This window comes from Scyliorhinus canicula, chromosome 6, assembly GCF_902713615.1.
Source record: "Scyliorhinus canicula chromosome 6, sScyCan1.1, whole genome shotgun sequence".
NCBI lineage: Eukaryota > Metazoa > Chordata > Chondrichthyes > Carcharhiniformes > Scyliorhinidae > Scyliorhinus > Scyliorhinus canicula.
Window position 1 is genome coordinate 79,968,961 of NC_052151.1, and position 16,412 is coordinate 79,985,372.

At 47.2% G+C, this 16,412-nt stretch overlaps 2 protein-coding genes across 4 annotated transcripts in view; both read left to right on the top strand.

Moving 5' to 3' along the window:
* Positions 1 to 16,412, top strand: part of LOC119967269 (4-galactosyl-N-acetylglucosaminide 3-alpha-L-fucosyltransferase 9-like) — a 167,785-nt gene that overhangs the window by 72,792 nt on the left and 78,581 nt on the right. Inside the window, exon 2 of one of the 2 annotated variants that reach the window (XM_038799574.1) lies at positions 15,792 to 15,850. The exons of the other annotated variant lie outside the window; for it this stretch is intronic. The gene's annotated coding sequence lies outside the window, so the exon portion shown is untranslated. The remainder of the gene's footprint in view (positions 1 to 15,791; positions 15,851 to 16,412) is intronic. 2 annotated transcript variants of the gene reach the window in all.
* The window catches only part of LOC119967266 (4-galactosyl-N-acetylglucosaminide 3-alpha-L-fucosyltransferase 9-like), a 116,975-nt gene that overhangs the window by 72,764 nt on the left and 27,799 nt on the right, over positions 1 to 16,412 (top strand). For both annotated transcript variants that reach the window (XM_038799570.1, XM_038799569.1), the window contains exon 2: positions 15,792 to 15,850. The gene's annotated coding sequence lies outside the window, so the exon portion shown is untranslated. The remainder of the gene's footprint in view (positions 1 to 15,791; positions 15,851 to 16,412) is intronic.

Consider the following 16,412-nt stretch of genomic DNA (forward strand, 5'->3'; position numbering starts at 1 on the left):
ATTTTAAATTCCACCATATTGTTATCGCTCCTTCCGAGAGGATCCCTATCAATTTACAAATGTTTCCCATGTGTGTCTAATGTTTATTTAGAATTTTGGTTGAGTAGCTGCATTTTGAAGATAGTATAAAAAGATAAAGGGGAAGATGTGTAGTGGATTGTGGTGACTGTCTCTTTGAGACAGCACAGCAAAGGGTGGGGAGGTCATCTGGTTCTGGGGACCAATAAGAACCACGAACAGGTGATTATTCAAGAGGGTTGAGTCACCTCTTCGGCAGAATTCACCAGGGGGCCATGTAGTAACATGTAAGAACTGGAGCCCGGAGATACTGCACTAAGGCAGCTAAGGCCAGTGGCCTCTGAATCATTTTCCCTTATTCTCAATAAACTCCAGTTACACAAAGAGCTTCCACTTTGTTACTGCCAGGCATTCACAGTTCTTTACCTATTTTCAGACTTTATCTCAATGTTTCATGTTACCACTATGAGTCAGACAAACACACACACATGCACACACCCTCATAGAATTAACACTACAATTGGTCTATAAAAAAATAAGAAAATGATTACATTGTCAAAAAGTGATTTTACATTAAAGGTCCCACACTGCAGACTGACAAAGCTGGTATAAGCTCATGGGATCCAGCATAATATGACAATTTAGATCCAAAGCTGGTTTAGTGCTAGGAGTCAGAAGTTGTGGGAGAATGCTGTTTGTGTGACTGGAAGCCGGTATCCAGTGCCGTATCACAGGGATCAGTGCTGGTTCCCTTATTGTTTGTGGCATATGTACAGATAAGAATGTGAGGGGGGTGATAAGTAAGTTTGTGGATAACATGAAGGTTGGCAGGGTGGTTAATAGTGAGTCTTAGCTTGCAGGAAAATATAAATGAGTTGGTCAGATGGGTAGATTAGTGACAGATGGAATTTATCCCTGAAAAGTGCGAGGTGATTACATTGGAAGGTGTAAAGGTGGAACAAGATAAGAGAGTACCCAATGAGTGGCAGGACACTAGGAAACTCAGAGGAACAGAGGGATCTTGGGTGCTCTCTGAAGATCTCTGAAGACAACCAGGCAGGCAGCAGAAAGCACCATTTACATATTCATATTCTGTAATAACAGGGAGCAGAGAACAAAGAACAAAGAAAATTACAGCACAGGAACAGGCCCTTTGGCCCTCCCAGCCTGCGCCGATCCAGATCCTTTATCTAAACCTGTCTCCTATTTTCCAAGGATCTACTTCCCTCTGTTCCCGCCTGTTCATATACCTGTCTAGATGCCTCTTAAATGATGCTATCGTGCCCACCTCTACCACATTCGCTGGTAAAGCGTTCCAGGCACCCACCACCCTCTGCGTAAAAAACTTTCCACGCACATCTCCCTTAAACTTTCCCCCTCTCACCTTGAAATCGTGACCCCTTGTAATTGACACCCCCACTCTTGGGAAAAGCTTGTTGCTATCCACCCTGTCCATACCTCTCATAATTTTATAGACCTCAATCAGGTCCCCCCTCAACCTCCGTCTTTCCAACGAAAACAATCCTAATCTACTCAGCCTTTCTTCATAACTAGCACCCTCCATACCAGGCAACATCCTGGTGAACCTCCTCTGCACCCTCTCCAAAGCATCCACATCCTTCTGGTAATGTGGCGACCAGAACTGCACGCAGTATTCCAAATGTGGCCGAACCGAAGTCCTATACAACTGTAACATGACCTGCCAACTCTTGTACTCAATACCCCGTCCGATGAAGGCAAGTATGCTGTATGCCTTCTTGACCACTCTATCAACCTGCGTTGCCACCTTCAGGGTACAATGGACCTGAACTCCCAGATCTCTCTGTACATCAATTTTCCCCAAGACCCTTCCATTGACCATATAGTCTGCTCTTGAATTTGATCTTCCAAAATGCATCACCTCGCATTTGCCTGGATTGAACTCCATCTGCCATTTCTCTGCCCAACTCTACAATCTATCTATATTTTGTTGCATTCTCTGACAGTCCTCCTCGCTATCTACAACTCCACCAATCTTAGTATCATCTGAAAACTTGCTAATCAGACCACCTATACCTTCCTCCAGGTCATTTATGTAGATCACAAACAGCAGTGGCCCGAGCACGGATCCCTGTGGAACACCACTAGTCACCCTTCTCCATTTTGAGACACTCCCTTCCTCCACTACTCTCTGTCTCCTGTTGCCCAGCCAGTTCTTTATCCATCTAGCTAGTACACCCTGAACCCCATACGACTTCACTTTTGCCATCAACCTGCCATGGGAAACCTTATCAAACGCCTTACTAATGTTCATGTATATGACATCTACAGCCCTTCCCTCATCAATTAACTTTGTCACTTCCTCAAAGAATTCTATTAGGTTTGTAAGACATGACCTTCCCTGCACAAACCATGCTGCCTATCACTGATAAGTCTATTTTCTTCCAAATGTGAATAGATCCTATCCCTCAGTATCTTCTCCAACAGTTTGCCTGCTACTGACGTCAAGCTCACAGGTCTATAATTCCCTGGATTATCCCTGCTACCCTTCTTAAACAAAGGGACAACATTAGCAATCCTCACCCAGAGGTCCGTAGTTAATATTAATTAATACTAGTTAATATTATTTGATATTAAAAGGATAAATTTAATTTAAAGGTTAAAACATATCAGCAGAGCTCCAAGCTATGGTCTGCTCTTCTTCCTCCATGTGGCAGACCAGGAACGTTTCCAATTCTCAGGACCACCATGTGTGCAGGAATTTTCTCCAGCTGCAGGTCCTGGAAGCCCGAGTTTCAGAGCGGTGGCTGAGGACACTTTGGAGCATCCATGGTGGAGAGTGTTAGGAACAGAACGTAAAGAGATTTGGTCACACCGGAGGCTTAGGCTCCACAGGCAAGGAGGGAATGGGTGACCCACCGGGCAGAGCAAGAGAGCTAGGCAGGTTGTGCAGGAATCTCTTGTGGCCATTCCCCTGCAAAACAGATATACCGCTTTGGATAATGTTAAGGGGAATGACCACTCGGGGAAAGCAGCAGCATCAACAGCCAAACTTGTTGCACAATGGTTGACTTTGCTGCAGAGGGGAGGAGTAAAAAGTGTGGGAATACAATAGTCATTGGGGATGCAATTGTAAGGTTGCAAACAAGACTCCAGGATGGCATGTTGCCTACCTGGTGCTAGGGTAAACGATGCCTCAGAACGTTCACAGGACATTCTGGAGGGGGAGGATGAATAACCAGTGGCCGTGGCACATGTTGGTACAAACAACACAGGTAACAAAAGGATTGAGGTCCGAAAAGCAGAATATAGGGAGTTAGGAAGAAAATTGGGAAGTCAGACCTCAAAGGTAGTGATCTCAGGATTACTACCAGTGCCATGTACTAGTCAGAGCAGAAAAAGCAGGATATATCAGATGAAAATGGCTTATTGTCACAAGTAGGCTTCAAATGAAGTTACTGTGAAAAGCCCCTAGTCACCACATTCCGGCGCCTATTCGGGGAGACTGGTACGGGAATTGAACTGTGCTGCTGGCCTGCTTTGGTTTGCTTGCAAAGCCAGCGATTTAGCCGTGTGCTAAATCAGCCTCTAGATGAAAACATGGCTGAAGAGATGGTGTGAGGGGGAGGGTTTCAGATTCCTGGGGCAATGGGACCAGTTCTAGGGGAAGTGGGACCTGTTCAAAATTGGATGGGTTACATCTGGGCAGGACTGGGACTGATGTCCTCATGGGGGGGAGGATTTGCTACAGCGGTTGGGGAAGGTTCAAACTAATATGGTAGGGTTATGAGAACCTATGTAAGGAGCCAGAGGAGGAGGAAATAAGGACAAACACAAAAGATAGAAAGGGGAATAAGAAAGGGAATAAGAAAGGTGATCAGAGAGATTACAGGCTTCAATCAGATAATAACACTGTAAAACATAGTAGGTAAGGGACAGCATACATTAAAATCACTAACCTTAAGGTGTTGTGCCTGAACACGTGAAGCATTCAAAATAAAATGCTTTAATTAATTGGTCAGAAAGATGTGAAGGGGTTTGATATAGTTGGGTTTATGGAGACATGGCTCCAAAGTGACCAAAGATCGAACTAAATATTGAGGGCTATTCAGTTTTTCGGAAGGACAGACAGATATGAAAAGATAGTGGAGTTGCATTGTTGATTATAGAAAATATTGATACAATATTGAGGAAAGATATTAGCACAGAGGATGTGAAATCTGTATGGGTTGAGTTAAGAAACGCAACAAGGCAAAAAAACAAAACATTCATGGGGTGGCATGCAGACCACTAAACTGCAGTGGTAATGTTGGGAATAGCATGAGACAGCAAATCAGAAATGCTTGTGATAAAGGAACATCTGTGATTATGGGTGACTTTAGATATAGATTGGGCGAGTCAAATTAGTCACAATACAATAGAGGAGGAATTTCTGTATAGTGTGTATAGGATGGATTTCTGGACGAATCCTTTGAGGAACCAACAAAGTAACAGGCCAGCTTGGACTGGGTGTTGTCCAATCAGAAAGGATTAGTTGGCGGCCTAGTTTTAGAGAACCCTTGGGGATGAGTGACCATAATATGAATATAATTCTTCATCTTCGCAGATAGTGAGGTAGTTGATTCTAAGATTAGGGTCCTGAATCTCAATGAATGAAAATTGATCAAAATGAATGTAGGTTTCTCACAGTCAGAAACGGGGAATTCATAACAGGGAACAAAGAAATGGCTGAGGAACTAAATTCATACTTTGCTTCTGTCTTCACAAGGGAAGACATGAGTAATATACCAGAGGTTCTGAGAAACACAAATTTTAGTGAGGAGCTGAAGGAAATTAGCATAAAGAGAAATGGTTTTAGGGAAATCGATGGGATTGAAGGTGGATAAATCTCCAGGACCTGATAATCCTCATCCTCGAATACTTAAGGAAGTGGCCCTAGAAATAGTCAATCCATTGGCAGTCATTTTCCAGAATTCTTTGGACTCTGACATGGTTCGAACATAACCCCGCCATTCAAAATGAAGGCAGCACGGTAGCACAAGTGGATATCACTGTGGCTTCACAGCGCCAGAGTCCGAGGTTCGATTCCCCACTGGGTACTGTCTGTGCGGAGTCTGCACGCTCTCTCCATCTCTGCATGGGTTTCCTCTGGGTGCCCCGGTCTCCTCTCACAGTCCAAAGATGTGCAGGTTAGGTGGATTGGCCATGATAAATTTCCCTTTGTGACCAATAAGGTTAGGAGAGGTTATTGGGTTACGGGGATAGGGTGGAACTGAGGGCTTAAGTGGGTCAGTGCAGACTTGATGGGCTGAATGGCCTCCTTCTGCACTGTATGTTGTATGTTCTATGTTCTAGAGTGAAAACAGGGAACCATAGACCAGTGAGCCTTATGTCGGTGTTAAGAATGTTGCAAGAGTCCATTACCATGGATTTCATAGAACAGCATTTGGAAAAAGTGGTATAATCAGTCGAAGTCAGCATAGATTTATGAAAGGGAAATCATGCTTGACAAATCCATTGGAATTCTTTGATGATGTAACCAGCAAAGTTGACCAGGGAGACCCGGCTGATGTTGTTTATTTAGACTTTAACAAGGCTTTCGACAAGGTACCATGGGCGCAATTCTCCACTGCCCAGGCTGGGTGGGAGAATCGCGGGAGGGCCGCTCTGCCCCCCCCCCCCCCCCCCCCGCGATTCTCCCACCCCCCCCCAAAATGGTGTGTCGCAAAAAGCGACACGGTGCTCGGAGAATCGCGGGTCGCCGTTTTTCACGGCAACTCGCGATTCTTCGGCCAGGATGGGCCAAGCGGCCTGCCGTTCCCGACTGGTTCACGCCGGCGGCAACCACACCTGGTCGCTGCAGGCGTGAACATGGCGCCAAAGGCTCGGTGGGGTTTGTGGGGGATGGAGAGGGGAGTGGGCACCACGGCCGTGCTCGGGAGGGGACTGGCCCGCGATCGGTGCCCACCGATCGTCGGGCCGGCGTCTCCAAGGGACGCACTCTTTCCCCTCCGCCGCCCCGCAAGATCAAGCCGCCATGTCTTGCGGAGCAGCGGAGGGGAAGACGGCAACACTCTGAGTTTCACGACGGCGTCCGGCCTTGCGGAGAATTCCGCCCAACCTAGCAGATTAATATATAAAATTAAAGAGCATGGGATTGCGAGAAAATGTCTTGAGGTGGAGAGAAAGCTGGTTAGCAGACAGGAAGCAAAAATGTTTGAATAAATGGGTCCTTTTCTGATTGACAGGCAGTGACTATGGGGTACTGCAGGGATTTGTGTTGCTTGGAGCCCAACTATTCACTATTTCCATTAATGATTTGGACTGGGGAACTAAATGTAGTATTTCCAAATTTGCAGATGATACAAAGTTTGGTGGGAGGGTGAGCTTTTTCAGGAGGATGCAGAGAAGCTTCAGCAGGATTTGGACTGGCGGAGTGAGTGGGCACATGTATGGCAGGTGCAGTATAATGTGGATAAATCTGAGGCTATCCAATTTGGTAGGACAATAAGAAGGCAGATTATTATTTGAATGAGTGTAAATTGAGAGAGGTGGATACTCAGTGAAACCTTGCTACCAAAGTGGTGACCTCATGTATCAGTCGCTACAATTAAGGCTTTGAGTACAGGAATAGGAATATTTTACTACAATCGTATGCGGCATTTGTGATGCCACACCTGGAGTATAGTGAGCAGTTTTAATGTCTTTCTCTGAGGAAGGATTTTCCTGCTATGAAGAGAGTGCTGCAAAGGTTTACCAGGCAGAACTGTCATATGAGGAGAGACTAAATTGGTTAGGATTATATTCATAGAATTTACAGTGCATAAGGAGGCTACTCAGCCCATCGAGTCTGCACTGACCCTTGGAAAGAGCACTCCACCCAAGCCATACCTCCACCCTATCCCCACAACCCAGGGGGGGTGATCTCATATAAACTTAAGAAATTCTAACAGGATTAGACAGGGTAGATTCAGAAAGAATGTTCCCGATGATGGGGGAGTCCAGAACTAGGAGTCATAGTTTGAGGATAAAGGGTAAACCTTTTAGGACTGAGGAGAGGAGAAATGTCTTCACCCAGAGAGTGTTGAATCTGTGGAATTCACTACCACAAAAAGTAGTTGAGGCCAAAACATTGCGTAATTTCAAGTAGGAATTAGATATAGCTCTTGTGGTTAAAGGGATCAAGGGATGTGGGAGGAAGGCGGAATCAGGGATATTGAGCTTGATGAACAGCCATGATCATAAAGAATGGCAGAGCAGGTTAGAAGGGTAGAATGGCCTTCTGCTTCTATTGTCCATGTATATCTATGTAATAGGGTAATTAAGAGGCTTTATTTAAAAAGGAATGAAACCAGCTGGACCATCTGGCATCGACATTGACAAACGCAGCCCTGTCGAACCTGTAAAGTCTTCCTTACTATCACATGGGGTCCTGTGCCAAAGTTGGGAGAGCTGTCTCAAGACTAGTCAAGAAACAGCCTGACATAGTCATACTCATAGAATTATACCTTACAGATAGTGTCCCAGACACCATTATCACCATTCCTGGGTTTGTCCTGTCTCACCGGCAGGACAGACCCAGCAGAGGTGACGGCACAGTGATATACAGTCGGGAGGGAGTTGCCCTGGGAGTCCTCAACATTGACTCTGGACCCCATGAGATCTCATGGCTTCAGGTTAAACATGGGCAAGGAAACCTCCTGCTGATTATCACGTCCCGGCCACCATTACTGATTAATTGGCACTCCTCCATGTTGCATACCACTTGGAGGAAGGACTGAAGGTGGCAAGTGCACAGAATATGCTCTGGGTGCAGGACTTAAATGTCCACCACCAAGAGTGACATTATAGTACCACCATAAACCAAGCTGACCAGGTCCTAAAGGACATAGCTGCTAGACTGGGTCGGCAGCAGGTGGTGAGGGAACCAACAAGAGGGAAAAACGTACAACCTCACCCTCACCAACCTACCGGCTGTTAATACATTTGTCCATGACAGTATCGGTACAAGTGACCACTACACTGCCCTTGTGGAGACAAAGTCCCGTCTTCATATTGAGATTCGGAGTGAGGCGAGGGTAACTGTCCTTGACATCAAGGCAGCATTTGCCCGACTATGGCATCAAGGAGCCCAAGCTAAACTGGAGTTAATGGAAATCAGGGGAAGAACTCTCCGCTAGTTGGAGTCATACCCGGCACAAGGAAGATGGTTGTGGTGGTTGGAGATCAATCATCTCAGCTCCAGGATATCACTGCAGGAGTTTCTCAGGGTAGTGTCCTAGGCCACAAACATTTTCAGCTGCTTCATCAATGACCTCCCTATGTATTTCCAGTGAACCTGAGACGGGGAGAGGCAGAGCTGGAGGGTCTACCATTTAAAATAGTCCAAAGCAAATTCCGCTACCTGGCCCATGACTGGACACGGATCTTCAAATGGAACCTGACCAGTCTGGCGGAGGAAGTAAAAAAGGACTTGCAGAGATGGGATGCACTTCCGCTTTCCCTGGTGGGGAGGGTGCAGACTATCACGATGAACGTACTGCCCAGGTTCCTTTTCCTGTTCATTTACATTCTGATCTACCTCACCAAGGCCCTTTGCTAGGCAATAGACAAAATGATTGTGGTGTTTTTGTGGGGGAGGGAAGAATCCAAGAATCCCCAAAACAATACTACAAAAGAGAAGACCTGGCCCTCCAGAACTTGCAATATTACCACTGCGCAGCCATGGCTGAAAGAGTGAGAGGATGGAGGAACCCACCTGCACAGGGATGACCCTCTGTGCCCTCACAAGGCAGCACTCCCGTCCCCACCAACAAAACACTCAGCAAGCCCAGTGGTGTTCGCAACCCTGAGATCCTAGAACCTGATAAAGCGGCACTTCGGTCTGACCGAGGTCTCCACCATGGCCCCATCTGCGGCAACGACAGATACCCACTGTATCCATCCATGACGCCGCCTTTAATAGATGGAGACAAGATGGTGGGGACACTGACGGTTAGGGACCTTTTCATAGGAGACAGACTAGCGAACATAGAGGAGCTGACAGACGCTGGAACTACCGAACAGGAACAAACTCCGACACCTGCAGGTCAAAAACTACCCCGGCAAGAAGACAGCAATGTACCCAAGGGCCCCGAGAAAAGCAATGTTTAAGGAGTTCCTAGATGCGGACAATCTGGGGAAGGGGAACTGCGGGGACCTGTATGGATGACCTTTAGAGACACGCTCCCCACTGGACGAAACAAGGGGAAAATGGGAGGAAGAGCTAGGGACGGAAATAGAGTGGGGACCCTGGAGCGAAATAGAGTTTGGACTCCTGTGCAAGGCTTAGCCTCATGCAGCTTAATGTGGTGCACAGAGCGCACCTGACAAGAACCCGAATGAGCAAGTTCTTCCCAGAGGTGAGGGATAAATGTGAATGGTGCCAGGGTGGCCCGGAAAACCACACCCACATGTTCTGGGCTTGACGGAAAACGAAAAAGAACAACTTGTAAATTGTAACTGTCGCATCTATCTTTAACAAGTGTACAGCGTATAAAATATAAAACTTGAATAAAAATATGTCAAAAAAAGTCAATGACCTCCCTTTGATCATTAGGTCAGAGGTGAGGATGTTTGCGGATGACTGCAGAATATTCAGCACCATTCATAGATCAGATATCATAGAATTTACAGTGCCGAAGGAGTCGATTCGGCTGCATTGAGTCTGCACCGGCCCTTGGAAAGAGCACCCTACTTAAGTCCTCACCTCCACTCCACTCCACTCCAGGGGCTGTTTAGCACACTGGGCTAAATCACTGACTTTGAAAGCAGGCCAGCAGCACGGTTCGATTCCCGTAACAGCCTCCCCGAACAGGAGCCGGAATGTGGCGACTAGGGGCTTTTCACAGTAACTTTATTGAAGTCTACTCGTGACAATAAGCGATTTTCATTTCATTTCATTTCATTTCACTCTATCCCAGCAACCCCACCTAACCTTTTTGGACACTAAGGGCAATTTAGCATGGCCAATCCACCTAACCTGCACATCTTTGGACCTGTGGGAGGCAACCGGAGCACCTGGAGGAAACCTACGCAGACACGGCAAGAACATGCAGACTCCGCACAGTGACCCAAGCCAGAAACTGAACCTGGGACCCTGGAGCTGTGAATCAATAGTGCTAACCACTGTGTGACCATGCTGCCCTATTCATGACTCCTCAGATAATGAAGCACTCCATGTCCAAATCCAGCAAGATTTGGACAATATCCAGGCTTCGGTTAACAAGTGGCAAGCTGCATTCGCGCCACGCAAGTGCCAGGCAATGCCCATCTCCTTTCGACAAGAGAAGGTCTAACCATCACCCCTTGACATTTAATGGCATCACCATCGCTAAATCCCCCACAGTGACCATCCTGGGAGTTAATAAGAAACTGAGGACTAGCCATATTATACTGTGGCTACCAGAGCAGGTCAAAGGCTAGGAATCCTATGGTGAGTAACTCACCTCCTGAACCCAAAGCCTATCCACCATCTAAATGGCACAAGTCAGGTATGTCATGGAATACTCTCCACTTGCCTGGATGAGTGCAGCTCCAACAACACTCAAGAAGCTTGACACCATCCAGGACAAAGAAGCCCATTTGATTGCTTTCTCTTCCACTAACATTCAAACTATCCACTACCGACGAACAGTGGCAGCCGTGTATACCACCTACAAGATGCACTGCAGTAACTCGCCTTAGACAGCACCTTCCAAATTCACGCCCACTACCATCTAGGACAAGAGCAGCATATAACTGAGAACCCCACCACCAGGAGGTTCCCCTCCAAATCACTCATCACCCTGACTTGGAAATATATCGCCGTTCTTTCACTGTCGCTGGGACAAAATCCTGGTACTCGTTCCCTAACAGTACAGTGGCCGTACCTAAACCTACACTGCAGCGGTTCAAGAAGGCAGCTCATCACCGCCTTCTGAAGGGCAATAAATGCTGGCCTGACCAGCGATCCCCACATCCCATAAATGAATTTTAAAAAATGTTAGTCATGGCTGAGATGCTAAGAGCAGGGAGTCTATATTGGAACTACAATATTTTGGTTCGGCCACAGCTGGAATACTTTATGCAGTTCTGATCATGTCACGATAGTCAGGATGTGATTGCACTGTAGAGGGTTCAGAGGAGATTCACCAGGATAATGCCTGGGATGGAGCATTTGAGCTATGGAGAGAGACTAGATAGGCACAACTTATTTTCTTTAGAGCAGAGAAGGCTGAGGGGGACCTGATTGAGGTGTATAAGGTTATGAGGGGCATGGACATGGTGGATAGGAAGCAGCTGTTCCCTATAGTTGAACGGTGAATAATGATTGGAATAATTTTTATGTGAAGCACAGGAGGTATAGAGGGGATATGAGGAAAGGTTTTTCACCCAGAGTGTGGTGGGAGTCTGGAATGCAGTGCCTGAAAGGGTAGTAGATTCCTAGGGGACATAGGTTTAAGGTGCGAGGGGGAGAGTTTAGAAGAGATGTGCGAGGAAAGTTTTTTTACACCGAAGGTGATGAGCGAGCTATTGGAGGAGGTGGTGGAAGCAGATATGGTAGCAAATTTTAAGAGGCATCTTGAAGAATGCATGTAGAGGATGGAAAAGATACGGATCCCGGAAGTGTAGAAGGTTTTAGTTTAGACAGGCTTAGATTGACTGAAAGGGCATACCCACTAACCAAATATGCTTGTACATTCAAAGAATTAAGTTCAGCTATGTTCAAACGCATGCTAAAATGTAACCTTTAGTCAGTTATAACAGGATTGGAATGTTGGATTAGATGTTATAAACAGTTTAAGAGTTTCTGAATTGTTAGCAATATATCACAGGTGGTGGAAGGAAGAGTGAGCAGAACTACAACAACCAGTGCTTTGCAATAATAGATAGAGTTCTGCAGGTATCTTAGGTTCTCCCCCAGGCTCCTCAACTATCACCGCAATGGGCGGGATTCTCCATCTTCAGGATCCTCCCCTTCACCAGCAGTGCACACGCGCCTACGGATTTCCCAACGACATGTGGGTGACCGCAATGGGAAACCCCATTGGCTGGCTACCGGGACAGAGGATCCCGCTGCCAGAACGGAGGATCCCGCTGCTGGCGGGGGTGCGCTGCACCAGAAAACAGGTGTGGCGGGATGGAGAATATCGCCCATATCTAATTCTATCCTCTGTCACTGACTCAGGCTGAAGCAGGGTGATTGCAAACTCAGTATTTTTTAAATTGCCCATGGAGCTGGGTTGCCTCTTAACCTTTTCATTGCAGTGACCACTTACTTTCGTCCATGACGAGACTAACCAACAATCATGCCCAACTCCATCTTCTGCTAATTCTCTCAGTCATGCTTTTATCACCTCCAGACTGAATGTTCTGATCCTGATAGTTGTTCGCCACCTTCCATAGGCTTTAGCTTATCCAGAGCTCTCCCGTCGCACACCCATCACCCCAGTGCTTGCTGACTTTTATGGGCTCCCAGTCTCTAATACTTGAAATTGTCGCCCTTGTCTTTAAATCCATCCATGTCCCCATCCAAGAACTATCCATTGCTCCAACTCTGACCCTGAGCATTCCTCACTCCTTGGGCGGAATTCACCGATCCCCCCAGGGAGTCGGAGAATCACCCGGGGCCAGTGTAAATCCCGCCCCCGCCGTGGCCGGAATTCTCCGCCACCCGGGAATCGGCGGGGGCGGGAATCGCGCCGCGTCGGTCAGCGGGCCCCCGCGCTGGTCGGTGGGCCCCCCGCGGCGATTCTCCGGCCCGCGATGGGCCGAAGCCCCGCTGCTGTCAGGCCTCTCCCGCCGACATGGTTTAAACCACCTCTGGTGCCGACGGGAGCAGGAGGCGCGAGCGGGCCACAGTGTCCTGGGGGGGGGGCGCGGGGTGATCTGACCCCGAGGGGTGCGCCCACGATGGCCTGGCCCGCGAGCAGGGCACACCGATCGGTGGGTGGGCCTGTGTCGTGAGTGCATTCTTTTCCTTCCGCCACCGCCACGGCCTCCACCATGGCAGAGGCGGAAGAGACCCCCTCCACTGCGCATGCGCCGAGGTGATGTCAGCAGCCACTGACGCTCCGGCGCATGCGCGGCCACACGCCAACCAGCGAACGCCTTTCAGCCAGCTGTGGCACCGGTCGGCGGGGCGCCAACCACTCCAGTGTGGGCCGAGCCCCTAAAGGTGCAGAGAATCCTTTGTGGAGGCCCAACACCGGAGTGGTTCTTGCCACTCCGGTACGCCGGGACCCCCCGCCCTGCCGGGTAGGGGAGAATCCCGGCGACCGGCGCGGGAGGCCTGCCGACTGGCGCGGCGCGATTCCCGCCCCCGCCGATTCCCGGATGGCGGAGAATTCTGGCCACGGCGGGGGCGGGATTTGTGCTGGGGGGTCGACGAATTCCGCCCCTTGTTCTCAATTTTGCATCCGTGCTTTCTGCTAACTAGGCTTTGTAATTTTGTCCATCTGCTTCTTTAACTCTCCCACTTCTTTGACCAAGCTTTCAGTCTTCTGCTAATGTCTTATTTTGGCTCAGCATTGATCATTGTCCAATTACACTTCTGTGAAGTGCCTTGGTAGTTTTTCCTGCATAAAGTGCTGTATAAATTTAAGTTCATGTGGGCTCTCACTGATAATCTTCTGTCTCACAGCAGCACTTGGTTTTCCAGACTGTACCTGATTCTCCATTTTCATAGAATCATAGAATTTACGGTGCAGAAAGGGGCCATTCGGCCCATCGAGTCTACACCAGCCCTTGGAAAGAGCACCTAACTTAAGCCCACGCCTCTACCCTATCTCTGTAACCCAGCAACTTGACATAACCGTTTGGACACCAAGGGGCAATTTGGTATAGCCAATTCATCTGTCCCGCATATCTTTGGACTATGAGAGGAAACCTGAGCACCCGGAGGAAACCCACGCAGACATGGGGAGAATATGCAAACTTCACACAGTCACCCGAGGCCGGAATTGAACGCGGGTCCCTGGAGTTGTGAGGCAGCAGTGCTAACCACTGTGCCACTGTGTCGCCCAGCTGATTTTGGATCAAATGTTTCCAGTCCACTTATACAGAATCATATCTCAACTGAGTAAAATTGATCTTTCTCCCTCTGAAAAATTTTACTCTTGTTCTATCTTTACCTTTTTTGTAAATTTGCTATTTCAAACTGAATTTTGATCACTGCCAATCAAATAGACCCCCACTGATACACCTTCCATATTCCCTACTTAATTACCTCAACAAAGACTGGGATCAAGATTCTCCATTCCAGAGTTTCAGTGTGTCCGCCAGCAGAGAATCAGGACTGGTCCCCCGGTGGCACTGCTGCCACTTCATGGCACCTGGAACTTGGAAATGGGGTTTTCCATGTCATTCTATGCCATTCCGGGATTCGTGTTGCAACTGAGAGGGGTGGGACCTAATCTTTTGGACAGATCCCCCACCTCTGAGATCGGAGTGTCATCTTTTAAGGGTGCTCCAATCTCCATTAGCTGCTGCAGCACCCCCCCCCCCCCCCTCCACCCCACCCCCCCACACCTTGATTGCAGCAGGACAATCACCCTTCCCTAATCGCTGGGAAGGCCCTCCAGCCCCCTCGGCCGCTCTTTTACCCTCGCTCAGCCTTTAAAGCCCCTCTTCAAATCCCCTCCCTCCTCAATCTCAAAGAAAGTTCAGCTGTGAGGCCTGCCCCTCCACTTTCTTTGCAGCACTCGAGAATCAGGACTGGTCCCTGCTGCACATGGAGACTCATAAGACAAATTGCAGTTAGAGAAGCAGCTGCTACCCTGACTTATTGGATCCCTGCAGAGCTGTAAAAATAAACAATCTGATTTATCACTTGAACTTCCAGTGAGATTCAATCACAATTATTTTAGCAGGCAATATGGTGTGAATTTAAAAGGCAACAATCCAGTTCAAATCATTCAGCCGCCTAGCCATTTATACCACCTTCAAGACTTCAAAACGCAATGAAATTGATTGTGTGAAAACCAATCCAAACGGTTCTCCACTTTAATGGCACAACTTGGCATACTGACAGACCTTTTTAAAGGGTTTTGGGAATGGGATATCAGTTTCATTTTATTATGAAAAAGAGTTATTTTTTTTACATAGTGACTCACTGTTTAAATAGTTTGGGCTGCAGACAAGAACACTTTTGCTTTATTATAGGGATGTTTATTTATGAGACAATGAGTGACAGTCTAAATGGTATAGGGGCTGGTTTAGCACAGTGGGCTAAATAGCTGGCTTGTAATGCAAAAAAAGACCAGCAGCACGGGTTCAATTCCTGCACCAGCGTGCCCGAACAGGCGCCGGAATGTGGCGACTAGGGGATTTTCACAGTAAGTTCATTGAAGCCTACTTGTAACAATAAGTGATTATTATTAGTTGAGTTAATTTCTATTTCATTATGGGAAAACTTTTACATACTAAAAAATTAATGGGTTTAATGGCTGAACATGGAGGTGCAGTCAAGAGACCCCCATCCCAAGGAAGACCCATGACCTGAGCACCACCAGTCCAACACAAGCCTTCCTGAACCCCACATCCCAAGAAGGACCCACCTCAGCACCCTGGTGCCAATTATTGAGTGTGGCTAAGTTACTGTTATTACTCAAGCACACACAACAAAGTTAAGCTTTAAGATTGTAAATCTCCCCTAAAACTGAAAGGATTAACAGCTCATTAACAATGGTCATTATTTTAACTGTGGAGGTTTGAGATTTTGCTTTGAAAACAACTCCACAGTTTTTCAAAATAATTTCTTTCGTTTTCACTAGGAATCAAAGTGAAGCTTCTGAGAAAGTGTGATTCGAAAATTGGAACATACTGTGAGAAGGTCAGTAATTCTTTATGCTCTCTCTAATCTCCCTTCTGAGAGCACATTACTCTCATTGACTGAGTTTACCCCTATCGCTTTCACAAAATTTATCTCTATCTGTCACATACTTGCTATATAGCTATTTCTAATTTAAAAGATGCTTGACAAGTGTGCCTGTGTTGCATTGATTAGCAAGAAAGAAAGAAAATATTGATTAACTGAACAATTTTAACTGTAACTGATGTGTTATGGGTTATTTTTGCATAAACTCAGACACACAGCTCCCCAAAGTAAAGCCTTTCGGAGATTGCCAGAATGTGGAATGATTCTCCTGGGCACTGCTGCTTCCAATTTTCAGGCACCTAGATCTTTAGATTGCCTGCCGCAGCAGTACTCCACCAAATGCCACGACTTGACCAACAGCCACCAGGGTTGCTATGTAGGAACAATCAGAAAGAGGAGTTTTGGAATTTGATGACAAGTTCAGGTGAAGAGAGTGGTTTTTAAATGGGATCCGGGAATGGATGAGAGGGGGAGTTAGGAATTGGAGCTGGGAATAGATTATGACTTCAAAGCAGCT